We start from the raw sequence: 18,710 nt of genomic DNA, 5'->3' as shown, positions 1-18,710 counted from the left end.
CAAGTGAGACCCGAACTGCCAAACTGCTGACAGCTGCTGAACAGCAGAAGTGATGATAATAACGTGATCATTTTTTACAGGAGTTTACCTATTGCTCATTCAGAAGTGCAATGCTTCATTTTCACTAGTCAAGCAAAGATATATTAAAAAATATAAAATGTAATTTAAGATTGATGATGGTGGTGTTGATGATTGTAAAATGAACATTTTTTACACTAGATTATCCTCTGATCAGTCTAGAATCCTACGCCATATTTTCGCTATTCAAATGGTCAGTAAGAATTCCCCGCTCCTGCACAATCTCACACTTGGCTACAACATCCATGACAACTATTTCAGCACTCTTGGCACATCAGATGCCTTGCTGGACATCCTCTCTACAGGAGAAGCCAATGTTCCCAACTACAGCTGTGGAAAGAAGGACAACCATTTGGCTCTTTTTGATCGAACTGACAGTGAGATCTCTGTCCAGATATCAACATTAATAGCCCCCTACAAAATCCCACAGGTTTGTATGTTTGCCTTTCTATCTAGTAAATTGGGTGGATTGGTAGGATGGGTAAGTGATAAGTCCAACTATATCTCCTCTCTGGAATTCAATCAATCAATCAATCAATCAATCAATCAATCAGAATAGAGCTGGAAGGGATCTTGGAGATCTGCTAGTCCAATCCTTTGCTCAAGCAGGAGACCTTACACCATTTCAGACAACTGGATGTCCAGTCTCCTTTTTAAAATCTTCAGTGAGATTTTTAAGATTTCCAGAAGCATCCACAACTTCTGAAAGCAGTTCCCCTCGTTAATTGTTTTCACTGTTAGGAATTTTCTCCTAAATTCCAGGTTGCTTCTCTCTTTGATTAGTTTCTATCTATTGTTTCTTGTCTTGCCTTCTGGTGCTTTGGAAAATAAGTTGGACCTCTCTTCTTTGTAGCAACTTCTCAAATACTGGAACACTATTATCATGTCAGCCCTACTCCTTCTTTTCTCTAGTCTAGCCATACCCAAGTCCTGCAACCGTTCTTTAATCATCACCTTACCGATACGTCATGTGAATTCAAGAGCTGTTTTTCTCCGTGTGTTGTCTAGGGATACTGTGTGTGTGTGTGTGTGTGTGTGTGTGTGTGTGTGTAGCACCCAAGCAGCCATATAATTTCATGACAACATCCCCATTGCTTTGGGGGCTTCTCCTGCACATTTGTGAAGGTGAGGAGGCCTTTGTGTCCAATTAAAGGGTCTTCTAACTGATAGTTGGTGTTCATGGATGGCTTCCGCTAATCTTCTGCCTGTTTGTGCTACATAGCGGCTGTTGCAGTCCTTAAACTTTTGGTTTTTTCTTCTGGGGCTGCTGCATCTTTTGGTTTATTTAGGATATTTTGCTGGGCTTTACTTGGCTTGTGTGCCATGTGGCTTAATAGTTTTGGAGGATTTCTTATTTCAGCTTAGCCAAAATAATATTTTCAATGATGTACAAATTCCAGGTTTGTGAAAAGAATCCCAATGGTTTATATTACCTAAAGTTTATAAGAAATATATGTTTGTGGACTTACACTGACCACTCCCATTAATTGATCCGATTCATTTAAAAAGTACCAGCATATTAATCAACATGTCAACTATTTTTTACCCTAATCAGTCCATGATCAAATTCAACACAAAAGACTTGAAGAGCAACAAAGCTCCTGGAAAGGATTTTTTATTGGCTGAACGATTCAAGAAATATCCCAATCTGTGGGACCTGCAATTTTCAGGTTCTTCTCAACAAATAAATAATAGATTCGTCTAATAGATATTATGGCTAAAAACAATATCTTGTTTCTTGTTATCTTGTTCTTGAATAAACTTCCGAGTGGAAAGATGTAGAACAAAGAATAAGAAAGATTTAGACACAGATAATCCATTGTTGACAATTGCTTTGTTATGAACTGTGTAATCAGAGGTGGTATTCAGCCGGTTCGGAGTGGTTCGGGTGAACCTGTAGTGGAAACCAGTAGTGGGACTTCATACAGCACTGGCTGTATGAAGTCCTATTTAGGCACATTTTTGAGGTCGTGCGCATGTGCTGAAGTGGCATGTGCGCTCATATTTGTGAAACAGTAGGAAAAGTACCACCCCTGCTGTCAGCATTCCAGAAATCGCCCGACTCCAAGTATAGACGCGGAAGCAGGCATTTTCCAAAATTCTCTTTACTAGATTAGGTAAACTGGAACACCTGGGGAAATCCCGAATCTAAAAAGCCCAGGTTTTCCTTCAGTAATTCAAAGCTCCCAAAACCATCCCATTTCTCTCCAGTTGCTAACATGCTCCAATCAACATCCGTTCTACCTCGACCCAGCCCCTGACCACATCTCCTCCAGATGCTGGCTCGCCCTGACCTTGACCAATAGGAAGAATGCTATTAGGTCTACTCTCCTAAATCCCCCCTCCTACTTTCCCACACACAAGAAAGTGGCAGCATTGAAGCTTCTGGCCTAATATTGCTTCCTAGGCTGCCACCTGGGTGTAATCACACAATATGTCAGTCAGGGGAAATCAAGGTTTGTTGTCTCCATAAACCTTATTAATACTTATTAATAAAGCAAGCTGAAAAGTTATGGTTTTTAGAAATTGACATCAGTGGGTTGAGTTGGATTTATTGAAAGCCAATAACTGACCCCCAAATACAGCATTCTTCATATTTTTTCCCAGATCTATTCAACTGCTTCAGAAGCTCTGAATGATAAAAGACAATTCCCTTTTTTCTACCGGATGCTCCCCAAATTAACGATTCTCTACCCAGGAATTGTCCAACTGCTCCTCCATTTTGGATGGTCTTTGATTGGTCTCTTTGCTTCAGACACAGAGAGTGGGGCAAACTACATGAGGAGTTTGACACCTCTGCTTGTCAGGAATGGGATTTGTATTGTTATTTCACAACTTTTATCAACCCCTCCATGTATAGCAACCCTCAGGGATGCCATCTCCAAGTGGAAACAAGTCAATGTCTTTGTTCACTTCGCAGACTATTTTTTGCTTTTGGACAGAATTTTTCTTTTCCATTCAACACTTCAAGGTTTGCCAGAACCCATTGAAGGAAAAGTCTGGCTATATGCAGGCTGTGTGGAAATGCAAATAAAAAGACAGAAATTTCTCAAATATGTCCATAGTGTTTGGAACTACAGTTTTCAGTGGAAAAAAATGCCAAATGATGGTTCCTTCGAACCAGATTTCTTTCTGGAACCACAGTTCACAAATCAGTCTTTTCGGTGTTCTTTTTCAAAAGACAACATTTCTGTCAAAGGCCGGACAAGATGCACTCAGACATCACCACTGAACACCAAAGTGGAAAGGAGCAGGATGTGGAACCTGTATAACCGCCATGTTTATGCTATGATGAATACTCTAGCCCATGCCATGAATGCTACTTATTCCTCCATTTTCAAGAGGAGAAGGAAAGAGGGAGAAGAGAGGCTGGGGACTCGAAGGCTGAAGCCATGGCAGGTATGGAGTTCCGACAAAGATCCACGAAACTTATTTTCTTTGGAGAAGGAATACAAAGAAGGAAGTGGACCATCTGAATCATTTTGTGCTTCAAAAACCCAACAGGTTTGACCAAGCTAATCACTTGTGAATAATTTTCCAAAGTGAGGGTACCATGACATATACTTTTGATATTAAGACAGTGTCAATTTTACAAAGTATGTATGCATTTTTAAATCAATTCCAGTCCTTATGAATTTGCAATTAGCATTTTGGAATTTTATGTTCATAAATTTGAAGGAGTCCCTGAGGCCAACTAGTACAACCCCTCTTGCCTGCCGAAATTCCAGTTAAAGCTTCTTTAAGTAATGGCTGCTGGATCTTTGCGTTAAAGCAATCAGTGAAGAGGAAACTTGAGCTTCTCTGGTTCACTAGATCAGCTCTAAAATTGTTCCTCCTTTTAGAATGTTTTTAACCTCATTCAGCCAGAATCTCTTCTCTTGTGACGGAGCTCATTTTTTCCATGTCCAACACTCTGAGACAGGGGTGTCAAACTCAAGGCCTGTGGGCCAGATCTGGCCTGTGGGCTGTTTAGATCTGGCCTGGGAGGCTGCCCTGGAAAGAGTGAAGGACCGGCCCATGGTACCTCTACCAGTGAAAATGGAGCTTGGGAGGGCTCCACTTCTGTGCTCCATTTTCAGCCGCAATGGCCTCCTACAGCTATCTGCCACCTCTGTTTTTGGATCCCCCCAGCCCTGCCCAGGCCACCACAGGTGCCCCCAACACAAGTTACATCAAGTTGGCCATGCCCACCCTGGCCACGCCCACCCCACCCTTGTCCACCCAGCCCCCTGAGGTCAAACACCACCCTGATTAAGCCCTCCATGAAATCGAGATTGATACCCCTGCTCTGGAATAACAGTAAACATCTGTTATTTTTCCTTTGAGCAAAGGAAATGCCCTGGACTTTGATTTGTGAGGGATGCATTACTTGGAACCTGACATGTAACATCTTTCAGCTATTGGAAGAGTGCTGTATTCTCCTTTCTCCAGCCAAGAGATTTTGTCCATTGTAAAAGGTGCTTCCAGATTCCTTCTGATTTTCATCCCCATAGACCAACATGACTTCTCTCCTTGTTGCCTTTCCTCCAGGCTAAGACCAGCTCCTTTGATCTCTTCCTTGATTTCATTGCCCATCTCTAAAGCTGATCCAGTAGTTGTACAATGTCTTCTCAAAGGGGGGTGCCTGCAAGGGGACTTTGTACTTGAGTCAATTTTTCTCCAAACCTGCACATTTACTTCTAAGATTTTTATGGATGCTTTTGCCTTCTTTCCGTGAGCATCACACGGCCAACTCACATTTGGTTTGCAATGTACTATTTTGAGATCATTTCCACAAATATTCTTATCAAGTGTAGTTAGACAGAGAGGTGGACATGGACATAGAATTATAGAGTTAAAATGGACATTGGAGGTCTTCTAGTCCACCCCCCTACTCAAGGAAGAGATTCTATACTGTTTCAGACAGTGGTTTTCCACTCTCTTTTTGAAAACCATCAGTGATGGAGCATGTACAACTTTTGAAGGCTACTCCAGACTAGTATTTCTGCTCTTTACATTAATGGATATTTTTGTTCTAGTTCCATTCATTTTTGAAGAAGAATGAGTTTCTTCAAAAGAGTTGCAATCTTTCCCACATGAAAATATACTTGGACCAAAATGGTGATGTGGCAGCAGATCTGGACATCGTAAGCTTGATTGTTCTGTCCAGGGAGGATCCCATTAAAGAGCATCTAGGGGTTTTTATAAGACAGAGACTTACTATCAATCAAGATGCTATTTCACAACTAAAGTTGCTCAACAAGGTGAATTAAATATTGGTGTCTTTTCTCTGTTTTCCAAAGCCTTAGGGCACATTTCAAGTAGCTAAGCCTATTCACCAAATAGGCTTCAATGAAAATTGAATTTGGGGAGTAGAATCCTTCTAATTTTTTAAAAAATGTTTTAGGAGGCGTCAATATAATTGGCAAGGTGTCCTTTAGATGCCATGATATGAAACATGGTTTAAAATTGATTCAGCCATGTCCAACTTGGGATGCTGGGTGATGATGGCTATTTTGTGTCCCCTGTGCAAACTACTATCTGTATAAAACTGCTGAAAGGGGACATCAAGTGCTGGGGATTTTGGTGCTCATAGCACCAACTTTTCTTGTTTCCTTGCTTAAAATTAGCAAACAAGAATGCAAGTCTTTTGACAACTACCCATGTTCCTGGTGGAGTGAAAGAGGCAAGGATAACGCTAATAAAGACTGGATGCAGTTCTTGTTGATACCATTGGGAATTCAGATTTAGCTTGCCATGGTTGGGCAATCTTATCTTCTAAAACAGACCCTATATGTCAGAATTTTCCATACTTGTCTTCCATGCCATGGGGACAGATGAATAGGCCTTCTGCCCCTGAGGAGAAGGTCCAAGGCTTCCAGTTCACATGATATCATAATGACGGTTCTGATGTGCCCTGACCCAGAAAACTGAAGCACTGAAACATGACTTGATCCATAGAAAAACCCTTCTTCATATTGGAAGAAATGAGGGACAAATTGGTGTGTATGTGGGAGGGAGTTACTTAGATTGGCTCTTTAGCGTATAACCTCATAAGGAACATCCTTGAATGCAGTTGTTTATTTTGATTATTAGCTACCTTAAGTCTCTCTGGGAAAAAGGAGTCTCCAAATGTAACAAATAATCAATGTAGCTCTGTATTTTTGTGCCAGTTGGTGTTACCTAATGGTGGTTTTCCAACAGAAAGGAACTTTTTTTGGATACCTAGCTTGACCTTAGAACAGGGGTAAAAACTCAAGGCCCGGGGTCTGGATCCGGTTTATGGGGTGCTTACATCTGTCACACGGGCCCAACCTGGAAACAGCAAAGGACCCGCCCAGCGCACAGCCTTCCTGAGCTCCATTTTCACTGGCAAAGGGCTGCAGGAGGCTGTCGCAGCCGCAAACCGAGCCCGGGTGGGCCATGCACGGACTCCCTAAGTTCCATTTTTGCTGGCAGAGGGCTTCAGGAAGCCATTGCATAAGAAAATGGAGTCAGTGTGAACCACGTATGTCAGCCTCCCTGAGCTCTGTTTTCTCTGGCAGAGGGCTGAAGGAGGCCATCATGGCTGAAAACGGAGCCTCAGTGAGTGACATTATTTTTAAAAAAATTTGATTTATATGCCGCCCTTCTCCGAAGACTCAGGGCGGCTTACAATGTGCTCAGCAATAGCCTTCATCCTTTTGTATATTTTATACAAAGTCAGCTTATTGCCGCCACAACTGGGTCCTGCCCCCTGGCCAGCTCAATTTCACTCATTGTGTTTGTTCCCTGAGATCAAACACAACCCTGATGCATCCCTCAATGAAATAGAGTTTGACACCCCTGCCTTAGAAACATCTCTTTCTGACACAGGGCTCCTAGTCATGTCCCATGTGATGCAGCAAAAAATGAATGACTTACCCTTTTTAAGGGCACCTCTCTCCGTCTCATCTCTCTACAGTTCTAAAAACTAGGCAGTCAGTTTAGTCTTAGTTCACCAGCATATAAAATTAGCAAATAAATATACAAATAAATAGCAATACCACTTAGACTTATATACTGCTCCATAGTGCTTTACAGACCTTTCTAAGCAGTTTACAGAGTCAGCATATTGCCCACAACAATCTTGTCCTTATTTTACCAATCTCGGAAAGCTGGAAAGCTGAGTTAACCTTGAGATAGTGAGGATCAAACTCCTGGCAGTGGACAGAGTCAGCCTGCAATTCTGCCTTCTAATCACTGCACCAAATCCAACCCTAATCTGTAACAAAGTTTTCCTTTATATCTTAAATGGAAGGCTGTCCTGGTCCACTTACAAATGGGGGTGAGTTTGCATTGATATATGTTTTCTTCTTGTTGTGCCATATCCGTCATCGGATGTTGGTGATCATGTTGGCCAATGTCCGATGATGAATATGACAGAAGAAGAATGATGATACAATGATACACGCGGCCTAGAAGAAACCTTCCCAGATCCCATTGGCCAGAAGTTTCTTCATCACATTTTTATTCTGTTTCAGTAAATCTAGTGAAATAAAAAATTCACAAAGCTTTCAGAATAAATTGCATTCTAAACTTTAATATGACTAATGCATCATACTTTAAACTCATGGATACATGAAGAAAGGAGGAATGCATGCTAATATAACCGTGTAGAGGAACCACTAATTATCACTTCATGCTTCAATCTTTTCTCAATTGCTTCTCTCCAGAATTTATTAAATAGAAGTGTCCTGTATTACAATGAGATATTCTAGAAGCAAAAGGGAGGAACTAAGTGAAGAATCTGCCGGTCGTTAGATCCCCTGCAACATTCAGAGTTAGTTCAAAATTTCTTATTTACATTATTTACCTTCTTATTTACTTACCCAAGCAACTACTTGACTAATATTCTTGTCAACCTCCATTTTTCAATGATGATTATTTCTAACAAACTTCTTTTGGCATTCCTTGTTTTATCCTTAGTCTCTGCCTCAGTCCAGATGTGTGGAAAATTGTCATCCTGGATTTTTCAAGCGGGCTCGAGAAGGAGAGCCAGTTTGCTGCTATGACTGTGTTCCTTGTCCAGAAGGGACTATCTCCACTCAGGAAGGTGGGTCACACCAGAGGAAAGGGTGCTAGATTCATCTAGAGCATTTTGATCAATGTGCATTTTAAAAAAGACATGTCGACGGTTGATAGTTTTGTGGTTCTTAATTTTCAAGGTGCCTAATTTCTTCCAAAATGGGAGGGATAAGAAAAAGATCTTGAGCGATGAGGTAGGAATAGATAGAAGGACACAGTGGATTGTGCAAGATCACTTGCATCAGAGGAAATTTCTCTTTTTTTCTCAGTTTGGAACTGTCCTCCCATGTTGACTGTTCTTAGGAATATCTGCATTCTTTGAAATTGAGAAATTGTTGCAGATCAATGGCCTTTGCTCACCCAAACCAAGTTTATATTACAGCCCAAAAAATATAGGCATCAATCAATTCATTCATCTGTCAATCTTTATTAAGATCACGGAACCCCCTAAGCAGAAAGATCTAATTTAGGGAATCATGGAGGGAGAGTGTTTGGGTTCAAGGGATGAGAGAAATACTACCTAGGCTTCCCAAAAGCACGAAGCCAACTCCTCATCCCTTTTATTTAGTTTAAAGTGAATTCCTCTCCAGCAAAATCCCAGCCAATAGTCTTTTAAGAGATTTTACAACTTCAGACCTTTATCAGGCTTGGAGAGCTGTCAGGCCGATATCTTCCAAACGCCGTTCTGTAGCAGATAATACTTGGCAAGAAGTCAGGAACAGATCTTCACTATAATGAATTGAACAAATTGTCTCCTGCAAACTCCCCTCCCCTTTTGCTGCTCTTTATTCCCTATGGGAGGAGCCATTCCTCATCCATCTGTGGCTTTACTCCTGAGTCGAACCTTGTTCCTTAGCTGTTCCCTTCTCCTGGAAACTCTGTGCATGCTCACACTGGGAACAGGCTCCTGCTGTTCTTCTGCCCCACTGATGTCTGACTTTGAAGGCAGCTGAAAACTGTCAGACGGCCCTGACTCCATCTCTGCCTCTGATGCAGAGCACTCGTCAGAGCCTTCCCCAGACTCCAGGACTGGCCCATGTTCCTCCTCAACCTCCTCACTGTCCGAATTTTCTTCCAGATCCGCTGGTGGGCCACAACAAATACCTACAGAAGACTTGCCATAAAGAAGTGGGAGAGGTCATCTGCGTGAAAGAAGGAACATAAATTAAATTACCATTATTAACAATCTGCCTCTTTTATTTTTAGTGCTTTAATTTTTCATATAATGGATTAAACGCAAATATTGTTTATAGCCCAGTTTAACATTCCCAGGTTCAGCATAACCACCATCATAGTTTCCTTTGTTGGATTGCTACTGTGACTTCTCTTTTCTTTTTATCTTTCCAATTTTCTTGGATATTAAGTAATGAAATACCAACAATTACAACAGCATCAAAAAGGGAATACAGTTGTGGTTCTAAAAGGGTGGGGGGAGAAAGCCTTACTTCCACTATTGGGATTAAAGGGAATCAGAATGAGAAAAGAAAACCAACTACCATATTTTTCAGAGTATAAGAAGCACCTTCCCCCCCCCCTAAAAGAGGGTGAAAATTTGGGTGCGTCTTATACACTGAATGTAGCACCCCTGAAAAAAGCCTCTTAAAGGGAGTTTCAGAGGCTGAAAAAAAAAAGCAAGGCACAAAGCTCACAACCAACGAACCTGTTGCTAAAGCTCATCTCTGGGAACAGCTGATTGGGGGTATTCTGGGAGGCTGATCCACCCGCCAATCAGCTTTTTTCTTATTTTCCTCCCCAAAAACTAAGGTGTGTATTATACTCTGGTGCGTCTTATACTCCAAAAAATACGCTAGTCAATTATATTTATTTTGTATGGTGTAAAAGAATACAGCATGATTACATAAAATTAGAAGAAACAGGATATAAAAATGTGTATCAAAATATAAAACACCAGAATGGTGAATTATTTCAACAATGCATAATAGAAATGATGGGTACAATTATGAATAAAATTAAATTATGTATGAAGAGTTACCAGAGTGACTAAACCTATGGCTGGATATCTAGACTGTTTAGCCATTGGGCAACAATGCCCTCAAGATGCTGTATTTAATGCCGGGATCCAGGGAACCTTCTGAGGGGGCATTTTGTCGCAATATGTTACTGTATAAAGGTTGTGGGATGTTCCCCCAGTCACGGTTAGTATTATCAACCAGCCCCCATTTATATTTTGAATATTGGCACCTGCCATTCTTGGTCAGTGTCATCCAAAGAAGATCTTTCTTGAAAGGTGAAAAAAGATATAAAAGAAATATTACTTTTTGTTTTCTCAGATACTGAAAAATGCACAAAGTGCCCATATGATCAATATCCAACCGAGAACAGAGTCCAATGTATCCCAAAAAGAATAACCTTCCTGTCCTATGAAGAACATCTGGGCATCATCCTGGTCTCTTTCGCCTTACTCTTGTTCCTAACCACAGGATTTATTTTAATCATATTCCTTAAATACCTAGAAACTCCCATTGTCAAAGCCAACAACCGGGACATCTCCTTCATCCTCCTGGTCTCCCTTCTGCTTTGCTTTTTGTCCTCATTTCTCTTCATTGGACAGCCAAGGAAAGCCACCTGTCTTCTCCGACAAACAGTGTTCAGCATTGTCTTCTCAGTAGCCGTGTCTTCTGTGTTGGCCAAAACCATCACAGTGGTACTGGCTTTCCTAGCCTCAAAACCAGGGAACAGTGTGAGAAGATGGTTGGGGAAGAGCTTGGCCAACTCCATCATCCTTTCTGGTTCTGCTGGTCAAATTTTCATCTGTGCCTTATGGCTGGGAATTTCTCCCCCATTCCCTGACTCTGACTTAAACTCCCAGCTTGGAGTGATCATCCTGCAATGCAATGAAGGCTCTGTCACCATGTTTTATGTTGTCCTTGGCTACATGTGTTTCCTAGCTGCCATTTGCTTCACTGTAGCTTTCCTGGCCAGGAACCAGCCTGGAGCCTTCAATGAAGCCAAGCTGATCACCTTCAGCATGCTGGTCTTCTGCAGTGTCTGGGTGTCCTTCCTGCCAACTTACCTGAGCACCAAAGGAAAGTCCATGGTGATTGTGCACGTCTTCTCCATCTTGACCTCCAGTGCTGGTTTGCTGGGCTGCATCTTCTTCCCAAAGTGCTACATTATTACTCTAAGGCCAGATCTAAACACTAAGGAACATCTAATGATAAAAGTAGGAAAATGACTGAAATTGTTAATTGGGCTCATAACATTTAATTTTTTCATTGTAGTTATTGGGCTTTTGTATTTTTTCTTTGCGTCAATGTGAAATTTAAGCTTATTTAAAACTGAAGCAAATAAACATATGAACAGTATAAGACTAATGAAATTAAATTCCAACATAATCCTCAAACATTTCTGGAGACAATAGAAAAGCTGCTTTATAAACGTAACAATGTCAAATAAACATCGTCTTTGCCTCAAGCAATTTGTGCTGTGTGCTCTTTGAAAGATCCAATCAGGATTTGAACCAGAATTTTCTTCTAATAATATTTCCCCCAAAATGTGGAACAAAGCCAGGACTTGCCTGCCAAGTCTGTTTTTCAAAGAGGAGCTTGCAAAAGAGTCATCTAAAGTTGTTCCAAGGTCAAAGTTGTTCCAAGATGAAAGTGTCAGCCAGTCCAATCATGTAAGGTTCATGAGTGAAATTCATGAATAGGGGTCATACTTGAGTTAAATGTTATTTCCAGCAAAGAGAAGAGAGGGAATCCAGTCTCTTCTATGGGCTGTCACTCAAGGGTGAAATCTAAATTTTTTTGCTACCGGTTCTGTGGGTGTGGCTTAATTAGTGTGCAGGGCTTGGTGGTAAGGTGGTAAGGTGACTGGGTGGGCGTGGCCAAGTCAATGTCACTCCTTTGCCCTTTTTTAACCTACAAAACACAACACAACACAACTGGCTCACTCACAATGTAAAAGCAGCTGTGCTAGACCCTAAATGGCCCCTGCAACAACCAGGAACCTCACACAGCCACAAAAAGCCCAAAAAACCAACTTTCACACTTTACACACACAAAATTCCACATACAGCCTTGTGAGATTTTGTGTGTTTGTGTAGTTAGAGTGAAACACTACAGAAACACACTAAATCTCAGAAAGCTGCACAAATATTATTTTATTTTATTTTATTTTTATTTTTATATAAAAGCAGCTAAATTTAAAACTTCCTAAACTTTAAATGGCTAGGTCTAAAAAAAGAACAACTAAAAAAAAAAACCAATTAACTATTTTTTTTAAAACTCCCAAAGGGGAAAAACACTTACCCAATAGAACAGGGGTCTCCCACCTTGGCAACTTTAAGACTTGTTTACTTCAACTCCCAGAATTCCTCAGCCAGCTTTGCTGGGAGTTGAAGTCTACAAGTCTTAAAGTTGCAGATAGAGCTGCTCACCGATGAGCTTGATTGCAGGCAGGGAGATTCAGTTGCTTGCTGATGCAATGGATTGCAGGTATTACAGCAAGCGAAGCAAGGCAGGCGTTGCGACCAGCAGCTAAGGTAAGCAATCTGGTGGCTGTGGGGCGGGGAGAAAAAAAGAAACTTTTTTCTTTTAAATGGGTCTGACAATCCAAGATGAGTTGCCTGATTAGCAGGTAACTCAGCTGGGATTGTAAGAGCTTGGATCATCAGATGGGCATACGGGGTGGGGGCAAGGATTTTTGCTACCGGTTCTCCGAACTGCCTGCCACCTTCGCTACCTACTCGCCTGAGCTGGTCCGAACCGCGAGCATTTCACCCCTGCTGTCACTCCTCAGAATGTTGTTGCAGTGAACTGTCACTCAATGGAATCTTTACTCTGTTACTAGGCAACTAACATAATGAAAACTCCCTTCCACTCTCCTTTCTCCTAGGCCATGTCAGGTCAACATCTCAGAGCCAAAATAAATAACACACAGGCAGTAGAAAAACAAACAAACATAAAACACATCTTTTCAAAACGAAATTTTGCTCTGGTCACATATTAAAACAAATCATTAACAAATCTTATTTTTCAATTAACACAACTAAATATTTTAAACAAGTATTTTCCTCAAATCTATCTATATAACTATGCCAATATCCACAAAAACCCGTTACCTTATACTAACCAATTATCAATCCATTTTTCTCTTTCATTTGCCTAGATGGATATATTTTAACAATATAAAGCATACAATTATATTAAACATATACTAATTGAAATAATAAATAAATAAAATAATAAATATAGGTAATTTGTTATTTAATTTATATTAATACTTTTTCCATACACGTAATAATGCATTTCTTAATATATGACTTTTAAAATTCTTATCCTCCTTTTTATCATATAGTAAATATGCATGCCATCCATATAACAAATCATACCCTTCAATATTTAATATTCTCTCTTCTGTTGAATTAATCCAATCACTAATTACTGAGAGCACGGCTGCCTCATAATACAATCTTAAATTAGGCATTTTGAGACCTCCTCTTTCAAGTGTATCTTGCATTATTTTTCGTTTTATTCTTGGTCTCTTTCCTGCCCACACAAAATGAGTAATACACACAGGGAGTAGACAATCTTTTTTTTTGAATATATATATATATTAAAACAAAAACATAAAACACATCTTTTCAAAACGAAGTTTTGCTCCAGTCACATATTAAAACAAATCATTAACAAATCTTATTTTTCAATTAACACAACTAAATATTTTAAACAAGTATTTCCCTCAAATCTATCTATATAACTATGCCATTATCCACAAAAACCCGTTACCTTATACTAACCAATTATCAATCCATTTTTCTCTTTCATTTGCCTAGATGGATATATTTTAACAATATAGAGCATCCAATTATATTAAACATTCCAGAAATATTTAATTTCAACATACCCATTTTATTTCTAACTATTAGTCTCCAAATTTATACTCTTTATTTCTATTATTAAACCTAATTTATGCATCTTATCTTAATTATCACTTTCAACATACATCTCCTCATTTTAATTATCCCACCTCATTTTATATTTTCCTAAAAAAAAACCAACGTTATTATCTTTATCTTTGTTGTTAAACCAATCATTTTTATTTCTTGACTGTTGAACACAACATAAACATTTGTTTTAGCTGTTGAACACAGCATATCCTTTTGTTATTTTTTTGGCTGTTACACAGCATCTCCTTCCTTATTTGGCTGTTAAACACAGCATATTAGTTTCTATTTTTTGGCCGTTGCACAGCATGTTCCATTTTTTGGCTGTTAAACACAGCATATTCATTTTTATTTAGCTGTTAAACACAGCATATTGTAATTTTTTGGCTATTAAACACAGCATATTCATAGTTGGTTTAACTATCAATCTCTACTTAAACCTTTCTTTGTTTTTTCCATCCATCTATGCATTGCTTTTTCACATAGTCATTATTTTTCTGTATCCTTTTTCATGACATTCATGACATTTTAACATTGAGACATGGTTTGTTTAAAACATATCTTTAACTATATTTATAAATTCCTTTTAACATTTTCAATTAATCATATTTATCCTTATTTCTTTTTCCTTAACATTTTAACATTAAAACATAGTTCTTGCATCTAGCATAACTTTACATGTATTGATTAATTTCTTTTAACATTCTTAATTTCTATAAAAACTTCCCTTTTATTATTACAATCCATCTTTACTTTATTTTATTTTTAATCACTTTATCTTCATTTCCTCGTCTGCAAACATATATTCTCTCCCATTTTCCATATTATTAATTTTGTTCTCCATGGATCAAATTCATTCTCCTTTCTTATTTTTGTTCCAGATGTAATATATCAAATCTTTTCTTTTGAGGCTGTGCTTAATCCTTCTTCTATTCCTGCACCAGTACTTAAGTTATTATTATTATTTCAACTGTAGGAGTTCCATTGTAGATTTCTTTTCTTTTCACCATAATCAAACTGCCTGCAAACAGGAAAGAAAAATCCTCCTCCACAAAATTCAGTAATGTTTATTCAGAGTTTCCCATAACAAAGTGAGGTTACAAAGTTCCTTTTTATGCCAGTTGGTTTCTCTCTGTAATCCACATTTCCATTAGTCATGCAAGACTCCATTTTATTTACTGTTATATAACCATCCAATCCATTTCTTCTTCTTTTAATTAAAAAAAAACAAAAATTATCACTTTTTCCTTTTTAAAATCCAATTCAATTTTTTAAAAAGTGTTTAGTCTTTTAACCATATCTCCAGAATAGTTTCCTTAGTTCTGTTCCAAAATTAAATGTTACTCAGGTCTTTGTCTCTTTAAAGTTGTAGTTTCAAAATTTTTTCCAAAGCCCCTTTGTTACATAGCCGCTGTTTTAGGCTAGGGGTCTTCTAATTATTATTAATGCTCCAAACGTTGTTGCAAGCCTGGGCTGTTGTCACTCACTGGGCTTCAAAGAGCTCTGTCTTTCTCTGCTTTCTTCCAGCACTTTTCTTGCCCGGTTGTCCCAGCTTCGTGTCAGCCATTATGGCTGCTGCCCTCCCCCCCCCCCCCGCTGACTCACAGAGGGTTCCCTCTGACCTCCGAGGAACTTGCCTGTTCCTCTTGGTCGTCCAAGGCACCCCTCTTCTTCCCCCGTCCCTACAAGATGGGTTTGGTCCGAAGACCCATCGGCGGTGGTTCAGCAGCCGGGGTTTTCACGGGATTCATCAGAGTCCGACTGTCTCGCCGTGACGTCAAACCGGAAGTCTCCAGGCAGTAGACAGTCTTGTCTTGTCCCCTTCTAGATATCTCCTGGTTTAGTTAGAGCACCGTTAACCTTTATTTGAGTCTTCTGAAACTTATATAACAACTTAATTTGATAATTTTATTTGGTGCTAAAGTCAATATCTCTCAGGACTTTAAATTTATTTATTTATTAATATTTCATATATTTAACCACCCATTTTTGTCAGATTGCCAAATTGTTTCCTCTGCATCTAGGAATATTAACCCAGCTTGTTTTTTTCATTAAATTGGAGTAAATATTATTTTACATCCAATACAGCTCTGACATTGTCTTTTGTCTTTTAGATAAGATTACACACTGATTTTTCATAAATAAACTTTTGCAATTTGTTTTATAATCACAAGCAATTTTAATATCATCTCAGCCGCCCTGAGTCTTCGGAGAGGGGTGGCATATAAATTGAATTAATTAAATTAAATCTCCAATTTAGGATTCAGTTTATTTATTTATTTGTCAACAAGTACAAGGAAACAAGTAACAGTATAGACATAGACATGGACACATGAAAAAAATTGGCACAAATAAAAGGATATAAATAGTCAAAACATAGCCATAAACACATAGAATGATTACCTATCAATGGGGACAGTAGGACAGGGATGGTAGGCACACTGGTGCGCTTATACAGCTCTATGATTCTCTAGATATGGAGTACTAACAGAAAACAAAACCACAAACAGGCCGAACTCTTAACATTAGATGGGATTCAAGGGTACTGATTACTTAATAGGCATTAGAACACAGTGTTGGAAGAAATGTCCATCTGGGTTCAGTTCCAAGTGGGGGAAAAACACTGGATTGATGGAAGTTGCTCGGAAAGAAGGTTTATTGATGAACAGGATCACATGGCTTGAGTTTCTGAGCAGAAAAGGGCAGAGATGCTGAGAGTGACTTGGTTTGATGTCCTCTATTGGGCCCCACCTTAGAGTTTCCTGTTCCTGTACAAGAAATGTATCCCATTGGCTGTCAGACTCCCAGGGGATGGGGTTTTTTAGTTAAGTTTGTAGGTTTGCTGGGTGATGTAATCTTCCCAGGTGCCATGAAGTGGTGGGTTCCTCCCAGTTCGGCTGAGCCCGTAGCGATGACGATATGATGTCACCGAACCGGTTCTCTTTGTTCTGGAGCTGCTCACCCCCACATTATTCTTACCTTTTATTTGGCCCCACCCCCAATCTATTCTCTGCCTCCCAAGTCCCAGCTGATCGGCTAGAAGGAAAAGAACTGTTTAAACTCTTGCTGCGGGGCTTCAAAGGCCACCCTACAGATGATCAGTGTTAAAAGGCAGTGTGGTGGTAGACCAGTGCGCTCCAAAAACAAATGGGTAGACCGGTGCCTCCAAAAACAAATGGGTAGACCGGTGCCTCCAAAAACAAATGGGTAGACCAGAACACTCCAAGAACAAATGGGTAGACCGGTACAGCTCTGCAAGCAGTAAAAAGCCTGGCAGACCAGTACCTCTGCTAAATCCTAAAGAATTGTCACATGACCATAAAACCACACCCACAAAATAAGCCACGCCCACAGAATTGGTAGTAAAAAAATTTAGAACCCACCCCTGGTGCCATGTGATGAGTTTCTGTTGCTAGATGGGTCCTATTATGTCCTGGCCTTTTGTGTTGCAGATGAGCTGGCTCAGGTCTTAATGCCCATTGACAAAGGTTGGGAGAGGGCCTAAGTTTCTGCTTCCCTTTTAGAGGAAATATTCTGCCCTAAATTTTAGGAAATCTTTCCTAAAATATTTCATTGGCCTAGGAGAGGGGTGGGTGCTAACTTCCTACAACGGCACTAGAGTTAGGGGTCACCAACCTAGAATGTCACATAGCTGTGGCTGACATTGTCTCCAGTGCTCTCTGAAGAGAAGATCCCACACTGAAGGACAGCAGAAGTCATTATCTGGGTATTGAACTATCTTCCTCCAGCATCACTTTCTGGACATGTCCAGACAGGAAGGACCACAACCATTACAGAGCACTGCCCCTTGTGATTCTTCACTAAGATACTAAGATTTCGCAGCTGTCCCTTTACATCGTGGTGCCCTGGAAGAAGTTTGAGATCCCAAGAGGAGAAGTTTCTTCTCACTATAATTTTCACAATTCTGGTCTTTGAGAGCTCTTCTGCTCCTTCTTGCCTTTGATGTAAACATCAGATTGAAGAAAGATGAAACAGTTCTTGCATCAGAAAAGGATAAATGCCACAAGTCGTGCTCTGTGTGGCACAAGTTTTGGGACAGACAGAGATTGTGCTCTTGAATGTATCTTTCTCTCCTTTCCAAGTGAAGATCGGTTTGTCTTTGCCTGAATCAGGAAAGTGAGAACGCTTTGGCTTCTTATTCTTCTTGTTGTTCATGTTTAGAAACAGGAAGGGGATTGATTCAGCCCTATAAATTATGGCTCATCTGCTTCTGATGCTGCTGGTCTCTCAGGCAGGTCCTGAGAAGCTTAGAATGAAATGCCCGCTGAATTTTGAGAACCCAGATGGGGAAACCCCATGGAACTATTACAGGCCAGGAGACCATTTCTTTGGTATAGTCACCACTGAAACAACCTCATCACCTAGAATGTTGCCTTTCAACATGGCTCCTTCAAGTCAGTCTCGCTCGTAAGTTATTCGGCACGATGGAGTTGCGTTCCCTCCATTTGCAGTTCTAACACTCTTCTTTTTATTTCACTTACTCCTTACTGCTGTTGCAGGACCTGTCTAAATTCTTGAATCATTCTGATTTTCATAGCTTTCCTCTTTTGTCTTCTAACCCCTCCAAGACCGAGTGGCTGTGGCTTCCGGTATAGTCAGCTGGTACCATCACTGACAATAGGGGATGAGATCTTGCTCCCCATAGAGAGGGCCCGCAACTTGGGTGTCCTCCTGGATT

This window comes from Pantherophis guttatus, chromosome 2 (genome assembly GCF_059756535.1).
Source record: "Pantherophis guttatus breed Tessera chromosome 2, ASM5975653v1, whole genome shotgun sequence".
NCBI lineage: Eukaryota > Metazoa > Chordata > Lepidosauria > Squamata > Colubridae > Pantherophis > Pantherophis guttatus.
Note: the sequence above shows the minus strand (reverse complement) of the source record.